This window comes from Mesoplodon mirus (assembly GCF_964341445.2).
Source record: "Mesoplodon mirus genome assembly, chromosome: X".
Classification (NCBI taxonomy): domain Eukaryota; kingdom Metazoa; phylum Chordata; class Mammalia; order Artiodactyla; family Ziphiidae; genus Mesoplodon; species Mesoplodon mirus.
The window spans coordinates 75,623,385-75,640,017 of record NC_138981.1 but is presented as its reverse complement, the minus strand read 5'-3'; the positions used below and the strand labels follow the sequence as shown (position 1 = coordinate 75,640,017).

Below are 16,633 nucleotides of genomic sequence, written 5' to 3'. Positions count from 1 at the left end.
GAAACTGGTACAGTTTTGGGTAACAACCCCTTTTCCTAAAAGAAAGGTTTGAAGGCTAGCCAGTTTTAGGAGAAACAGCCTGTTTACAAAGGGAATGGGCCAGAGGCTGGACAGTTTCAGTTAAATCAGTCTGACCTCTAGATCAGACCAATATGAGTACTTCAATACAGAACAAAGCCTTAACTAGAAAAAAAAAAGAGAAACCTTTAAATAGATCCTGAATAAACCCTGGAAATCTTCAAATGCATAGAAGGCATGAGCTCAGATACAGTAGAAAGACATACCTTCAAACTCCGAGGTTGGCAAGAAAAGCAGTGAGCTATTGGAGTTCAATTTTGGGTTTTTTTTTTTCTTTTTGTTTGTTTGTTTTTTTTTAAGCTGAGTTCTCTGAATATTTATTACAGTGGGTCATCAGCAGTAATAGGGCTTGGGGAGAGACACACGAGGCTCATTTGCCCTTCAGGTAGATCTTGTGTGTCTGCCAGCCTGGGAGCTTCCTTCAGGCCCGCCTCCCACCAGATACACCTCAGGTGTCTCTCCAACTTCATCTGCTTCCGGTTCAGGTGTCCTTCCCTGACTTTCTGCCACAGGAACCAGGTCCTCTTGACCAGCTTGTGTTACTTGTGATGATTCCACTTCTGCCGGTGGATCTTGAGCACATTTTTGCACTGTATCTGGGGTGCATCCCAGACCTCCTTACCACTCTGCTCGACCCCTTCCCCCACCTGGATGGTGGACACTCATAGAGTTGGGCTAGAGACACAGTCCCTGGGGCCCCAGCGTCCAGTCTGGGCAGGAGGTAGCTAACGGTCAGCCAGCTCTCCAGGGGGCTGATGGACATCTTCCTGGGGACCCACATCTCCTCAAGTTACATGTGACCCACCTGCCAGGGAGGGAGGCAACCCCACTTGGGCCTGTTGGTTGTGTGCTGTAGCGAGGCCTGCAGTCATGCCTGCCCAGCACCCCAAAGACAGGCCAGGGCCCAATGCAGCCTGACCAGGGAACAGCCCTGAGCACCCGGGAAGTCAGGCACACCAGGAACATGGCCTGTGCATAGCGGCACCCCAGGCGCTCAGCAGAGCCTCCCTGAGCCTAGCTTCACCCCGAGGTGCCCACAGGTTGGGTGGTGTTGACGCTCCGGTCTTAGGACCCGAGCCCCAACCGGCTGCATCCGCCTCGGCTGTCCCTGGAGCCCATGCGCCACAGCCTCACACCAACTCTTCCCAGATGCGGCCAGGAGACTCAACTGACCATTCTGCTGCCACCAATTTTGGGTTTTGCACGTGTTTGCTCACCAGCCTTTAAGGGTCTTCTCTGGTCCCCTTACAGGCCACCAAAATATTGACATAAAACAAATAGACTGCAAGATTTTTCTCCAGGAAAAATGTGTTTATTCTGCATCAACAGAGAACTGCTATTTAGGAGTCTGCAACCATATAGAGTCAGTGCAAGTCCTCGCAGAGCAAGGAGGGAGAACACTTTTATAGAGAGAAATAAGAAGTTGGGGAGATATAGTTTTCAAGTCATCCATGGCTTTTTATTGGCTGAGTCCTTGCCAGGAAAGAAGAGGTGTCTTTCTTCTTTTTGATGGGCTCTGCAATCATCACATGGTGTGAGAGCTTTTCCTTCTGGTCACCTGACTCTAATTAAGGTTTTTGTTTATTAAGTTTTCACAACCTCAATAGTAATTAGAGAGATTAAAAATAAAGTGTCACTAACATGTCATCTTAGAATTATTAGAGGACAAAACTAGAGGGTTAAATAATTTGAAATGTTGATAGGAATCTGGGGAACCATAAACCCTTATATATAGTCATTGGGAATTTAAACTACTGTGGATGTTTTGAGGCACTATAGCAATATTTAGTAAAACTGAGGATGCTTATTTTTGAGTAATTCCATGACTGGGGAATATATTAAAAAATAAATAAAATAGACTTTTGCCAGGTGCATAAGGAGCTATGTTTTAATGTGTTCATTAGTTTAACTTGTGGTAACAGAGAGTTGGAGACAACCTAGGTGTCCATCTATAGTGGAATGAATGTATGAAATGTATATACAATGGATTGCAATGCACTTTAAACTAAAATTACACAATAAATCATGCATAAGTTTTAGAATTATATTCAGTGAAGAAGTAAGACATAAAATAAAGCAGAATACCCTATTTAAAAAACACATAAAAACAAAACTTTATATTTCCACAGATCGATCTATCTGTTTATTTACTATCTATCTAGATATAAATATAGAGATGGTATGCAAGGTGGATTGGAAAAACATATATCAAATACATAAAAGTGTATGTCTATGGGAGAGGAAAAATAAGTTGGAGAAGGATGAAGAATAAAACCTGCTAAAATTATCTTTTAACAAACATAGAGCTGTGATGACAATATTCCATGAAGTGAACATAAAACACAATTCTATACACTGGAGTTAAGAGAGAGAAAACCATATCCCTGACTCTTAGCATATAGCTTACACAAACTAAATTTCTGAAATAGTACATTGCAATTTGCATTTCTAATATGCTCCTCAAGTGATTTTGATGCCTATTAAAATTTGTGAATAACTGTTGTACTCTATTATCTTAATCACATGCTAACTATTGGTGCCATATTACTTCCTGAATTCCAGAGTTGCCCATAACATGTGCAAGAGTACACATGGAACAAAAGCCAAAAAGTATGCCCGCATAACATATGCTCAAACATTAAATGTTATTGTGTTAAAGAAACATGTCATATCATCCTGCTGTTACAAGTATATCTGTTTAACAACTTAATGAAAAGTAATGTTTCTATTTGTCAAGTCTTTTAGTGTCTTTAGTGTGTGTATGTGTGTGCACATATGTGCAGATCCAAGCAGGAGGGTTGGGGCAGATTGATTCAATCTTATCCAGAGTTGAGCTCAGTTTGGGTTTTATTGTTGCAATGGTTACCTTCATTGAACCACAGGCTTCAAGTTCTTCCAGCAGTGGGTCTGCTGATACTTTTGCTTAGTGTGAAATCTGGAGTGCTGGAGGCTTTTTGTTGGTGTTTTGGCTGTACATTCAAATTTCAGTGGCTCCTGGACACCTGTGTCAATTGTGTGGGAATCACTTTATGTTCTTAGTGTCCTCTAGCAATAGTCTGCTGTGGCTGGTTACTCAGAGTTAAGCTCATGTTGTGAGTGGAGAGGCCATGGTTCTTCTCACCCAACATTAGTTTTACATTTCTTTGAAACAGATGGTTCAATTACATTCCATTTCTAAGCCAAATAGCCAATTTTTGAAACCCTTAACTTTTAGTTCAGCTACTGAGAGTTTTGTTTGTTTCTATTATTTCTGAGAATTAGTCATATTAAAGTAAAAATATATTGTATACTCGTAATGCTAAATTCAAGGTTACTCACTCATACTCCTTCTACTCTTATTGACTGTTCATATAATTTAAGTATGATGTATTATAGAGTTAAATACATTTCTCTCTAATAAATTAACACTTTTGATCCTTTGAAAACACTAATAAACTAGCAACTTTAAATGTCTAAGCATTGAGATAGTTTTAGGATACCAAGTTACATCTCTGTGTTGGAATATTTGCAAGTGAAGAAGACTGAGCAGTTGGAAAACAGTGTTTGTGCATCACTTGGTCACACAAGTTTTGCTGGAATGTATATAAAGCATATATTTGAAGCTCCCCCCCAATCCAAAACAAAAAACGAAAAACAAAAAACAAACCCTGAAAACACTAAAAAGTGAAGTGGGAGACATTTGTATCATTAACATTAACATGAACTGATGTTCTTTTGACCATTCACTTGACCCTTAAGGATTAAACTAGAGTATAGAAATATTTTCTGACTTTACAGAATGTCACAAGTACAGAATTATGTATTTAAAGCCTTCTTTTAATAGAATGCACATGACTAAAAATCTGACCTCTCCTCTATCCATCAAAAACATTAAAAAATCATACTTTGAACTATAAGGTTTTTTTTTCATTTCTTACTTAATTATATCAACTGAGTGGAAGACTTATTTAGAAGCATGTAGTCAAATTGCAGAAAATGCATAAAGTTAGCCTGATGTGCAAAATTAGTAGGTTCAAAATTGGAGATTTAGCCTTAACAGAAATGTCATGACACACTTGAATTTGCTTCTACAAAATAAAATAGTTTATTACTATTTCAAATTGCTTCATCATCCATACAAATCAGCATTCCTTATGATTGTTTTAATATCTGTTAGGTTCCATAAACCACAAGTCCTCTATTTTTAAAGTACAAGATGAGAAGGTGAGATTCCAATATAGAAATCTTTCCAAGTCCTTCATAAGATAGTGCTGACAATTATCCATTCATTCTAATGTAGAACAACATGAGTCAGCAGTTGTTGCTCTCATTTAATCTAATGTATTAATTGTTTAAAAATTATAAAGCCATACAGAGATATAATGCATTATATTAAAGCCTACACACTTTCAAGCTTCCACCTTCTAAACAGTAATCATGTGTTCTTAATGGAGAAAATAACAAAAAAAAATTTGGGAAATAAAATGTATGTAGTTGCAAAATCCATTATGTAACATTGAGAATATTTATAATATACATTCTTAGCATCAGATGCAGATGTGGAAATTATTTTTATATTTAAGGTTACAATTCCATTACATTGTAGCTCTGGATATAAGAAGTATGTTTTGTTTTTTATTTTGTTTTCATTCATTTGAAACAGAGGTTAGCCTGACTAAAAGTAAGACAATATTGGATATTAGCTTAAAAAATGCAGAAAACAAGGACCATTGTTTTCTTCCTGCCAATTCTTAACAAATATTTAATCTTTGTCAACATGAATGCAATCTACCTGTTTATTTTTTAATTTTTATTTTATATTGGAGTATAGTTGATTAACAATGTTATGTTAGTTTCAGGTTTACAGCAAAGTGATTTAGTTATACATATACATGTACCTATTCTTTTTCAAATTATTTTCACATTTAGGTTATTATAGAATATTGAGCAGAGTTCCCTGTGCCACACACTAGGTCCTTCATGTTTATCTATTTTAAATAAAGCAGTGTATACATTTTTTTTATCAACTGAATTTATATGATGTAAAAAGAACTAGTTTTTTTGGTGATAAAAGATTTAAAGTTTAAAATTCTGTACAAGCACACAAGCAACTAGCTGTATTTGATTGATATATATTTGGTCATCCATATCAGATGTAATTGATAACACTCTAATTAATCGTATCATCTTTATTCAAAATTCAAATGACAAACAGGAAACAGAAACAACAAAATTATACTAACAGCATGGCCAAGAGCTTCAATGAAAGAAAAAAAATTTTAAAAAAGAGAAGATTTTCAAAATTAAATTTATCTGCCAATAAATACTACCCAAAAGGTAAGAAATAGGTATTACAATAAAATACGTCCATGTATTTTATATTTGCCCAAATATTTTCATTAAATGTAATGTGGGATCTCATTAGAGGTCTAGAAGAACACCAGAACTAATCTTCCATAGCATAAAATAAGGTAGAATCAGAGAGCAATGTCTGAATAAGATCATTTCTAATTAAAAATAAATTCTGGGGCTTCCCTGGTGGCACAGTGGTTGAGAGTCCGCCTGCTGATGCAGGGGACATGGGTTCGTGCCGGGGTCTGGGAAGATCCCACATGCCGCAGAGTGGCTAGGCCTGAGAGCCATGGCCGCTGAGCCTGCTCATCCGGAGCCTGTGCTCCACAACGGGAGAGGCCACAAGAGTGAGAGGCCTGTGTACCACATAAAATAAATAAACAAATAAATTCTATATTGATATAAATTTTGATATAATTTCTTTTTGCCAAATGAGCTAATCTAAAACTGGTATATTGATTCTGCCCCTCTTAAATAGCAGTTGTATTTTTATAGCAGCATTTTAAAACATACACATAAGTATACATTCTTCTCTAAGAAGCTTTATGGTAATTGATCATCTCTCACCTATAATTTTGCAATACTTGTAGAGCAGAGAAGCAATCTAGACACAATCATCCAAATGTTCTTAAGAATGTAATTTTCTTTACTTTCCCTAACTGATCTCCTTTTCATCTATCACTCACCTTCCTGCTAATGAGGGGGGAGTAAAGAACATAAAGTAAGGAAACAAACAAACATAGACATTCCAATTAAAATATTCCCAGCCAGTTATTTTGTGGATATTGACGAACTGATTCTGAAAGTCATATGAAAATGCATAAGATCTGGAATAGCCAACAGATTACTGAAGGAGAAGAGAAAGTCAGAGGACTGATGTTACCCAATTTCAAGTCTTACTGCAATACTGTAGTCATCAAGACAGTGTAGTACTGGTGAAAGAATAGACAGAGATCCCTGAAATAAATTCACATAAATATAGTCAACTGATCTTTGACACAAACAAACAAACAAAAAAAGTAACTCAATGGGAAAATAATAGTCTTCTCAACAAATTGTTCTAGAACAACTAAATATCCACAAGCAAACAAACAAACAAACAAAAAAACTAGACACAAACCTTACACCATTCACATAAAACAACTCAAAGTGAAGCATAAACGTAAATGTAAAATTTTACATTACATTTACTATAAAACTCTTAGAAAATAATGTAGAATATAATCTGGTTGATCTTGGATTTGGCCAAGACTTTTATTTTTTTTATTTTTTACATCTTTATGGGAGTATAACTTCTTTACAATGTTGTGTTAGTTTCTGTTGTACAACAAAGGGAATCAGCTATATGTAAACATATATGCCCATATCCTTTCCCTCTTGAGCCTTGCTTCACCCTCTATATTCCACCCTTCAAAGTCATCAAAAAGCATTGAGCTGATATCCTTGTGCTATGCACAGCTTCCCTCTGGCCATCCATTTTATATTTGGTAGTGTATATATGTCAGTGCTACTCTCTCACTTCATCCTAGCTTCCCATTCCCCCTCTGTGTCCTCAAGTCTAGTCTATCTCTACTTCTGCATCTTTACTCCTGCCCTGCCACATCAGTATCATTTTTATTTTAGATTATATATATATGTGTTAGCATACGGTATTTGTTTTTCTTTTTCTGACTTATTTTACTCTGCAGGACAGACTCTAGGTCCATCCACCTCATTACAAATAACTCAATTTCATTCCTGTTTATGGCTGAGTAATATTCCATTGTATATATGTGCCACATCTTCTTAATCTATTCATCTGTTGATAGACATTTAGGTTGCTTCCATGTCTGTCTATTGTAAATAGTGCTGCAATGAACACTGTGATACATGCCTCTTTTTGAATTATGGATTTCTAAGGGTGTATGCCCAGTAGTGGGACTGTGGGGTCATATGGTTGTTCTATATTTAGTTCTTTATGGAACCTCCATACAATTCTCCATAGTGGCTGTATCAATTTACATTCCCACCAACAATGCAAGAGGGATCCCTTTTCTCCACACCCTCTCCAGCATTTACTGTTTGAAGAATTTTTGATGATACCCATTCTGACCGGTGTGAGGTAATACCTCATTGTGGTTTTGATTAGTATTTCTCTAATGTATAAGTTATGTGGAGCGTCTTTTCATGTGTTTGTTGGAAATATGCATATCTTCTTTGGAGAAATGTCTGTTTAGGTCTTCTGCCTATTTTTGAATTGGGTTGTTTGTTTTTTTTGATGTTGAGCTGTATGGGCTGCTTGTAATTTTGGAGATTAATTCTTTGTCAGTTGCTTCGTTTGCAAAAATTTCCTCCCATTCTGAGGGTTGTCCTTCCATCTTGTTTATAGTTTCCTTTGCTTTGCAAAAGCATTTAAGTTTCATTAGGTCCCATTTGTTTATTTTTCTTTTTATTTCCATTTCTCTAGGAGGTTGTTCAAAAAGGATCTTGCTGTGATTTATGTCATAGAGTGTTCTACCTCTGTTTTCCTCTAAGAGTTTTATAATGTCTGGTCTTATATTTAGGATATTAATCCATTTTGAGTTTATTTTTGTGTATGGTGTTAGGAAATGTTCTAATTTCATTCCTTTACATGTAGCTGTCCAGGTTTCCCAGCACCACTTATTGAAGAGGCTCTATTTTCTCCATTGTATATTCTTGCTTCCTTTATCAAAAGTAAGGTGACCATATGTGCATGGGTTTATATCTGGGATTTCTATCCTGTTCCATTGATCTATATTTCTGTTTTTGTGCAAATAGCACATGGTCTTGATTACTGAGTGTTTGTAGTATATTCTGAAGTCAGGGAGCCTGATTCCTCCAGCTCAATTTTTCTTTCTCTAGATTGCTTTGGCTACTAGGGGTCTTTTGTGTTTCCATACAAATTGTAAAATTTCTTGCTCTAGTTCTATGAAAAATGCCATTGGTAATTGGATAGGGATTGCATTAAATCTATAGATTGCTTTGGGTAGTGTAGTCATTTTCTCAATGTTGATTCTTCCATCCAAGAACATGGCTTATCTCTCCATCTGTTTGTGTCATCTGTGATTTCTTTCAGCAGGCTTTTATAGTTTTCTGCATACAAGTTTTTTGCCTCCTTAGGTAGGTCTTTTCCTAGGTATTTTATTCTTTATGTTGCAAAGGTAAATGGGAGTGATTCCTTAATTTCTCTTTCTGATATTTTGTTGTTAGTGTATAGGAATGCAAGAAATTTCTGTGCATTAATTTTGTATCCTGATACTTTATCAAATTCATTAATTAGCTCTAGTAGTTTTCTGATGGTATCTTTAGGATTTTCTATGTATTGTATCATGCCATCTGCAAACAATCACAGTTATAATTCTTCTTTTCAAATTTAGATTACTTTTATTTCTTTTTCTTCTCTGATTGCCATTGCTAAACTTTCCAAAAATATGTTGAATAATAGTGGTAAGAGTGGGCACCCTTGTCTGGTTGCTGATCTTAGTGGAAATGCTTTCAGTTTTTCAACACTGAGAATGATGTTGGCTGTGAGTCTGTCAGATATGGCTATTATTATGTTGAGGTAGGTTCCTTCTCTGCCCACTTTCTGGAGAATTTTTATCATATATGGGTGTTGAATTTTGTCAAAAGTTTTTATTGCATCTATTGAGATTATCATATGTTTTTATCCTCCAATTTGTTCATATGGTGTACCACACTGATTGATTTGCATATATTGAAGAATCCTTGCATTCCTGGGATAAACCTCACTTGATCATGGTGTATGATCCTTTTATTGTGCTGTTGGATTCTGTTTCCTAGTGTTCTGTGGACGGTTTTTGCATCTATGCTCATCAGTTATATTGGTCTCTAGTTTTCTTTTTTGTGAGCATCTTTGTCTGGTTTTGGTATCAGGGTGATGGTGGCCTCATAGAATGAGTTTGGTAGTGTTCTTCCCTCTGCTATATTTTGGAAGAGTTTGAGAAGGATAGGTATTAGCTCTTCTGGAAATGTTTGATAGAATTCACCTGTGAAGCCATCTGGTCCTGAGCTTTTGTTTGGTGGAAAATTTTTTATCACAGTTTCAATTTCAGTGCTTGTGATCAGTCTGTTCATATTTTCTATTTCTTCCTGGTTCAGTCTTGGAAGTTTGTACTTTTCTAAGAATTTGTCCATTTCTTTCAGGTTGTCCATTTTATTGGCATATAGTTGCTCGTAGTAGTATCTCATGATCCTTTATATTTCTGCAGTGTCAGTTGTTACTTCTTTTCATTTTTAATTCTGTTGATTTGAGTCTCTCCCTTGTTTCTCTTGATGAGTCTGTCTAATGGTTCTTCAATTTTGCTTCTCTTCTCAAAGAAACAGCTTTTAGTTTTATTGATCTTTTCAATTGTTTCCTTCATTTCTTTTTCATTTATTTCTGATCTGATCTTTATGATTTATTTCCTTCTGCTAACTTTGGGTTATTTTTTTTTTTACTATTATTCTTTCTCTAATTGATTTAGGCGTAAATTTTGTTGTTTATTTGAGATTTTTCTTGTTTCTTGCAGTAGGATTGTATTGCTATAAACTTCCCTCTTAGAACTGCTTTTGCTGCATCCCAGAGGTTTTGGGTTGTCATGTTTCCATTGTCCTTTGTTTTGGGGTATTTTTTTCATTTCCCCTTTGATTTATTCGGTGATTTCTTGGTTATTTTGTAATGTATCATTTAGCCTCCATGTGTTTGTATTGTTTACAGATTTTTTTCCTGTAATTGATAACTAATCACATAATGTTGTGGTCAGAAAAGATGGTTGATATGATTTCAATTTTCTTAAATTTACCAAGGCCTGATTTGTCACCCAAAATTTTATCTATCCTGGAGAATGTTCTGTGTGCACTTGAGAAGAAAGTTTATTCTGTTGTTTTTGGATGGAATGTCCTATAAATATCAATTAAGTCCAACTGGTTCAATGTATCATTTAAAGCTTATGTTTTCTTATTTATTTTCTGTTTGGATGATCTGTCCATTGGTGTAAGTGAGGTGTTACAATCCCCTACTATTTTTGTATTACTGTTGATTGCCCCTTTTATGGCTTTTAGTATTTGCTTTATGGATTGAACTCCTCCTATTTTGGGTACATAAATATTTACAATTGTTATATCTTCTTCTTGGATTGATCCCTTGATCATTATGTAGAGTCCTTCCTTGTCTCTTGTAACAGTCTTTATTTCAAAGTATTTTTTTTCTGATATGAGTATTGCTACTCCAGCTTTCTTTTGATTTCCTTTTGCATGGAATCTCTTTTTCCATTCCCCCACTTTCAGTCTCTATGTGTCCCTAGGTCTGAAGTGGGTCTCTTGTAGGCAGCATATATGTGGGTCCTTTTTTTTTTTTTTTTTTGGATCCATTCAGCCAGTCTGTGTCTTTTGGTTGGAGCATTTAATCCATTTACATTTAACATAATTATTGGTATGTATGTTCCTATTCATTTCTTAATTGTTTTGGATTTGTTTTTGTAGGTCTTTTCCTTCTCTTGTGTTTCCTGACTAGATAAGTTCCTTTAGAATTTGTTGTAAAGCTTGTTTGGTGGTGCTGAATTCTCTTAACTTTTGCTTGTCTGTAAAGCTTTTGATTTCTCCATCAGATCTGAATGAGATCCTTGCTGGGTAGAGTAATCTTGATTGTAGGTTTTTCCCTTTCATCACTTTAAATATATCTTGCCTCTTCCTTCTGAGCTGTAGAGTTTCTGCTGAAAGATCAGCTGTTAACCTTGTGGGGATTCCCTTGTATGCTATTTGTTGCTTTTCCCTTGCTGTTTTTAATATTTTTTCTTTGTGTTTATTTTTTTTAGTTTGAATAATATGTGTCTTGGCATGTTTATCCTTGGGTTTTTCTTTTATGGAACTCTCTGCATTCCTGGACTTGACTATTTCCTTTCCCATGTTGGGTAAATTTTTGACTATAATCTTTTCAAATATTTTCTCAGATCCTTTCTTTTTTTTCTTCTTCTTCTGGGATGCCTATAATTCAAATGTTGGTGCATTTAGTGTTGTCCCAGAGGTCTCTGAGACTGTCCTCCTTTTTTTTTTCATTCTTTTTTTTTTCTTTATTCAGCTCTGTGGCCGTTATTTCCACTATTCTATCTTCCAGCTCACTTATCCATTCTTCTGCCTGAGTTATTCTGCTATTTATTCCTTCAAGAGTACTTTTAATTTCATCTATTGTGGTGTTCATTACTGTTTGTTTGCACTTTAGTTCTTCTAGGTCCTTTTTAAGAGTTTCTTGTATTTTCTCTATTCTATTTCCAAGATTTTGGATCATTTTTACTATCATTACCCTGAATTGTTTTTCATGTAGTTTGCCTATTTCCTCTTCATTTATTTGTCCTTATATGTTTTTACATTGCTCCTTTGCCTGCAAGATATTTCTCTGTGTTCTCATTTTGTCTAATTTACAGTATTTGAAGTATCCTTTCCCTAGACTGCAGGATTGTATGTCCTTTTGCTTATGTTCTCTGTCCCTGGTGGTGAGGTCGTCCAGTGGCTTGCATAGTCTTCCTGAAGTGAGGGACTGGTGCCTGCATTCTGGTAGGTGAAGCTGAGTTTTTTTCCCTCTGATGAGCAGGGCCATGTCAGGTGGTGTGTTTTGGGGTGTCTGTGAGCTTAGTATGACTTTATGTTGTCTGTGTTCTGATGTGTTCATTTGTGTTCCTGTCTTGTTTGTTGTTTGGTGTGAGGTGTCCAGCGCTGGGAGCTACAGGCACTTGGGTGGAGCTGTGTCTTGGATTCAGATAGAGGCCTCTGTGAGAGCACTCAAAAATTAATCTTCCCTGGGGCCAGGAATTCTCTATTGGTCCAGAGGGTTGGCCTCAGTGCTCCCACCCCAGAGCCTCAGGGCCAACTTCTGGTCAAGGAAACAAGAAGCTGTAATTCACTCATCTCAGCAATAAAGGGGATTATATAAAAAAAAAAGACTAACAAAACCCCAGACAAATGGTAAAAATTAACATCAAACAAACAAAACAGAAACAAGGAAACACACACACACACAGAAGAAACAAAAACAGAACCCAGTAACACAAAAAGCAAGAGAGCAACCAGACAAATGAAAGAACCCAATTATGAAATCAAACAATTAAAAAGAAACTGATAAAAACACAAAAACAAAAAACAAAACCAAAGCAGATTTCCAACTGAAGAATGAATCAAAGAAACAAAACAAACCAACAAAAATGAGATAAAAATAAAAGAAAGAAAAAGATAAAGGGGAAAGAAGACAGAACAACAGAAAAACAACATAGAAGTAGAAACATAAAAAAAATAGAAATTATGTTACAAAGACAAAACCCCACAGAAATGGTAAAAACAAAACAAACAAAAACTGAAACAAAGCAACATACATGCAAAAGAAACAAAAACAGAATGAAATAAAACAAAACACGAGTGTCCATGACTTTTTAGATACAACACCAAAAGCACAATTTATAAATGAAAAAGATGTGATAAGTTGGACTTTAAAAGATGTGATAAGTTGGACTTTATTTAACTTAAAAACTTCTGTTTTGCCAAAGGCACTGTTAAGAAAGAAAAAAAAAAAAAAAACAAGCCACAGAGATGGGGAAAAAATATGCCAAACACATATCAGGTAAATAACTGGTATCCAAAATATACAACAAACTGTTAAAATTTAACAACAGCAGTGTAAACAATCCAATTAAAAAATGAGCAAAAGATCTGAAGCAATATTGGCTCCTCAGTTGTAAACAATATGTTACACTAATACAACATATTAATAATAGAGTAAATTGGTGGTAGAATTCTGTACTTTTCATTCAGTTTCTCTGTAAAGCAAATACTGCTCAAGAATATTTTATTAATTTAAAATTTTGCAATCAATTATGTCAATGACTGCTGATCAATTGGCAAGTTATGTACTTTTCTACAATTATTATATGATATATATAACATCAGTTTCATTATTAACAATTATAAAAAGGCATCTGTATCTGAGATTACTAATTGCTTATTAATAAGTACAGAAAATAAAGCGCATATATTTTAGGGATCTGTTAACTTATATACATTTTGTCCTCAGTGTTTGAGGAACTATATGATACTTGAAAATTATTAGATATTTTCATTTTTTCTACTTTTTTTAGATTAATATTTGTTTACCAATTATTGGTCTCTGTTAGGTCCTCTGAGGATATATTTGGACATTTTTTCTATTCTAGACAGTGTTTCTCAAAATAGCCCATTCCTCACAGGTGGACCATGAAGACCAATTAAATAACCCAGAACTTAATACAAAAATTATTTTCCCATATTTACAATAAAATGACACACAGTTTCATAGATTGTAAACTTTTCATATGACTGTAATGTCATATTCAATACTAAATTTAGCATTTCAATAAAATTATCTACCCTTCAATTTCTATATTTATATATTTAGTAAGAAGGACTTGCCATGAAGGACTTGCCATGAATGACTTAACAGTATTTTAAATTGACTACTAAATATGTTGCCAGTAGATAGTTGAAGTCTCCACTATTTTGGGAAGTTCCTACTATAGTTGTCATTAGTGTCTTTTTGAATTGGTCATGTTTGTCAATTTCTAATTTTTTTATGTTAACATTCTTATTGAATTATGAAGCCTTTACTTTTTTCCTTATGTCATTGTGCTTATACTACTTTGATTAACACTTTTAAAAATCTTCTCCACTTCTTTGTTACCTAAATTGTTTCCTGTATAAAGTGGTAACAGCATGGCTGGACCTTGAGATTCACTCTTGTAGACCTCCTTTGATTATTCTCAATTTATTAGCTTCAACTCAAATTTAATTTAATCTTTGGAACTTCTCATTTAAAAACATCTTAATCATACTTTTTTCTGCGTAATAGTGCAATAAATCATAATATAATCTTAATTTTCGTTAGTAGGCTAACTTCTGTGTTTTAATCAAAGGTATCATAAACCCCTTAGGAAAGTTTATTTTTATTACATATTCAATGATTCTACTCTTCTTTAAAACTGTTTATTTGCTAATCTCTTTCCACATTTTTTATAAAAACAATTCTGGCACTGACTTTCTCCTTTACTCACTCTGCCCTGCCCCAGGTAATTTGGGGTGATTAAACTAACCAGTAAGATAGAAAAGAATAATTAGCTTCAAATTATTTTCTGCTTGGAATTTTACTACTCTTATGCTCTTCCTTAACACATATCACATTACTCCCTGTCACTGCCTGGGTAAATCTCTTATTCTGAGGTTCAGTAGTTTGCCTATCTGGATTTTATACTAAAATACATCCACCACTTTGGGATTTCTCAGCTATAAATGGTGATGTTTTGTTTCTTAAGTAACAATGTCTATATTTCTCAATTTGTTCAAAAATGGGCAGGTCAATATATATGTGTAATTTATTGGGCTTTACACAGAGTCCTCAGAAAGGTCTCCCTGATGAAGAAAAATTGTTTTTCCTAAGAAAAATATTCCATTTTGAAGTTAAAGTAACAAATCCCCCATCTTTCATCAGAATTTAATATTAGAATAACGGTTTTGACATCCAAGGAATTCAGTATTTTTCCAGGGTAGAATTGGTAAATGATCTGATACTGTATATCTAGTGGTAAGCAGTGTTCACAGATGGGAGCTGTTTAAGATTCAGTTAGCCCTAGCTGAAGAGCTTCTTATAAATTGGATCATGGCACTTGATGGTTATTTTAGATTTTATTTGAGCATGCTAATTTTATTCATAATCTTGTTGAAAATACTACCCCTAGCTATAAAAGTGTTTTCTTAGCACGTTTTATTTCATTTTTCCAAATACTCTAATACAGCATTTTGTTTTCCACTACAAGGGGAAAGAGAAAAATTTTACTTGTATTTGACAATTATCAGAATGCTTTCAAATAATGATCTACTTTAAAGAGTAATAACAAGAACTAATGATGTCAGCACATTCTCTATTCTAGGATCCAGAAGAAACTATCAAGTTTATGCCAAAAGAAAAATAAATGTACTGGTATTTCAGGATAGAAGAGGACTTAAGTATTTAACTACATAACGTGTCTCTTTTATTGTAACTCTTGATGAGAGTAATTTACCTCTGATGTACATTGGCAGTCATCTAAATTTATTTTGTTTTCTTTTTGTTTATCTGTACAGATGAGAATCAACTTTTAGGATCAAGTGAACATCTTTGATGAAAGAATATGCCTAATTAGATTTAAGGTATAGCAAACTGCTGTTCAGACAACATTTCCATTAACTTCTTATCATATTCAGTAATGGGAAAAAAATCCAGCAATGGTCTCTATCCATGAACCATTAAAAATAGGAGCTTACAAAACCAATTCTTGAACACTAACAATTATTATCAAACTATCTTTTTAAACTATGAGATGACAAGTCCCAGGTATGTGCCTTTAAAACTAGTGAAGGAAGGCATTGTCTGTGTGGGTAACGCTGTTGATCCCTCAAGAAAGTCTTAGAGCACAGATAACTCCTTCTACAACTGTGTCCACTTACTTTATTTCTTTGCTCTTCTTCATCAATCTCTTCATCTCCTCCAGATATACCAGCTTTTCCAACCTGTTTGCATTTTCCCTGGAAGGTTTCACCTTCATTGCTCCCATGTAAGTGCTATTAACTCAATAGGAGGTCAACTGACAGATATCATATAATCTGGCAATTATATTTTTTACCCTTTTGGGTCAACTCTCCTTATATAAAAATTGCCTGACTAAAAGTTGAATCTGGAACTTTCTGATATCAGTTTATGCTGGTACTTTAGTTAGTGTATATATTACTACAGATAGGCCTCTTTTGTAGAATATATATGCACCTTGAAAATAGTGTGTAGTTTGTGTAATGTTACATATCTTCCAGATGCACACAAAGATCTTAAGACTATCATTAGTGAATGCTTTTGAACAGTTAATACCCTTCTATTATGGGAAAAATCTCCAATTTTCTTCTTATAATATCTAAATTTAGATACTTGAATATGAGAATTCCTGAGCAGTACATACCTATGTTGTGTTTCAATGTTCACAAGAGAAAATACTAGAATTCTGAGCAATTTAGGGTAAATTCTGAATATAGATCTCTATTTCATAGTTGATTGAAGCACTGATATAGCCACTATGGTTCTGAATAGCTCTTAGGATGGGTTTAAAAGCTATTTGCCATAAAATAAATGCACAAATATTAGTAGAGTCCAGCAATACCCTCAAAGAGCTTTTCTTTCCATAGA

General features: G+C 34.6%; 1 pseudogene across 1 annotated transcript; it reads right to left on the bottom strand.

The window, feature by feature from the left end:
- Window positions 1-394: 394 nt before the first annotated feature.
- On the bottom strand, window positions 395-1,044 carry LOC309796679 (small ribosomal subunit protein mS38-like; annotated as a pseudogene). Its single transcript has one exon. The product of its transcript is annotated as a small ribosomal subunit protein mS38-like (transcript).
- Window positions 1,045-16,633: the final 15,589 nt, after the last annotated feature.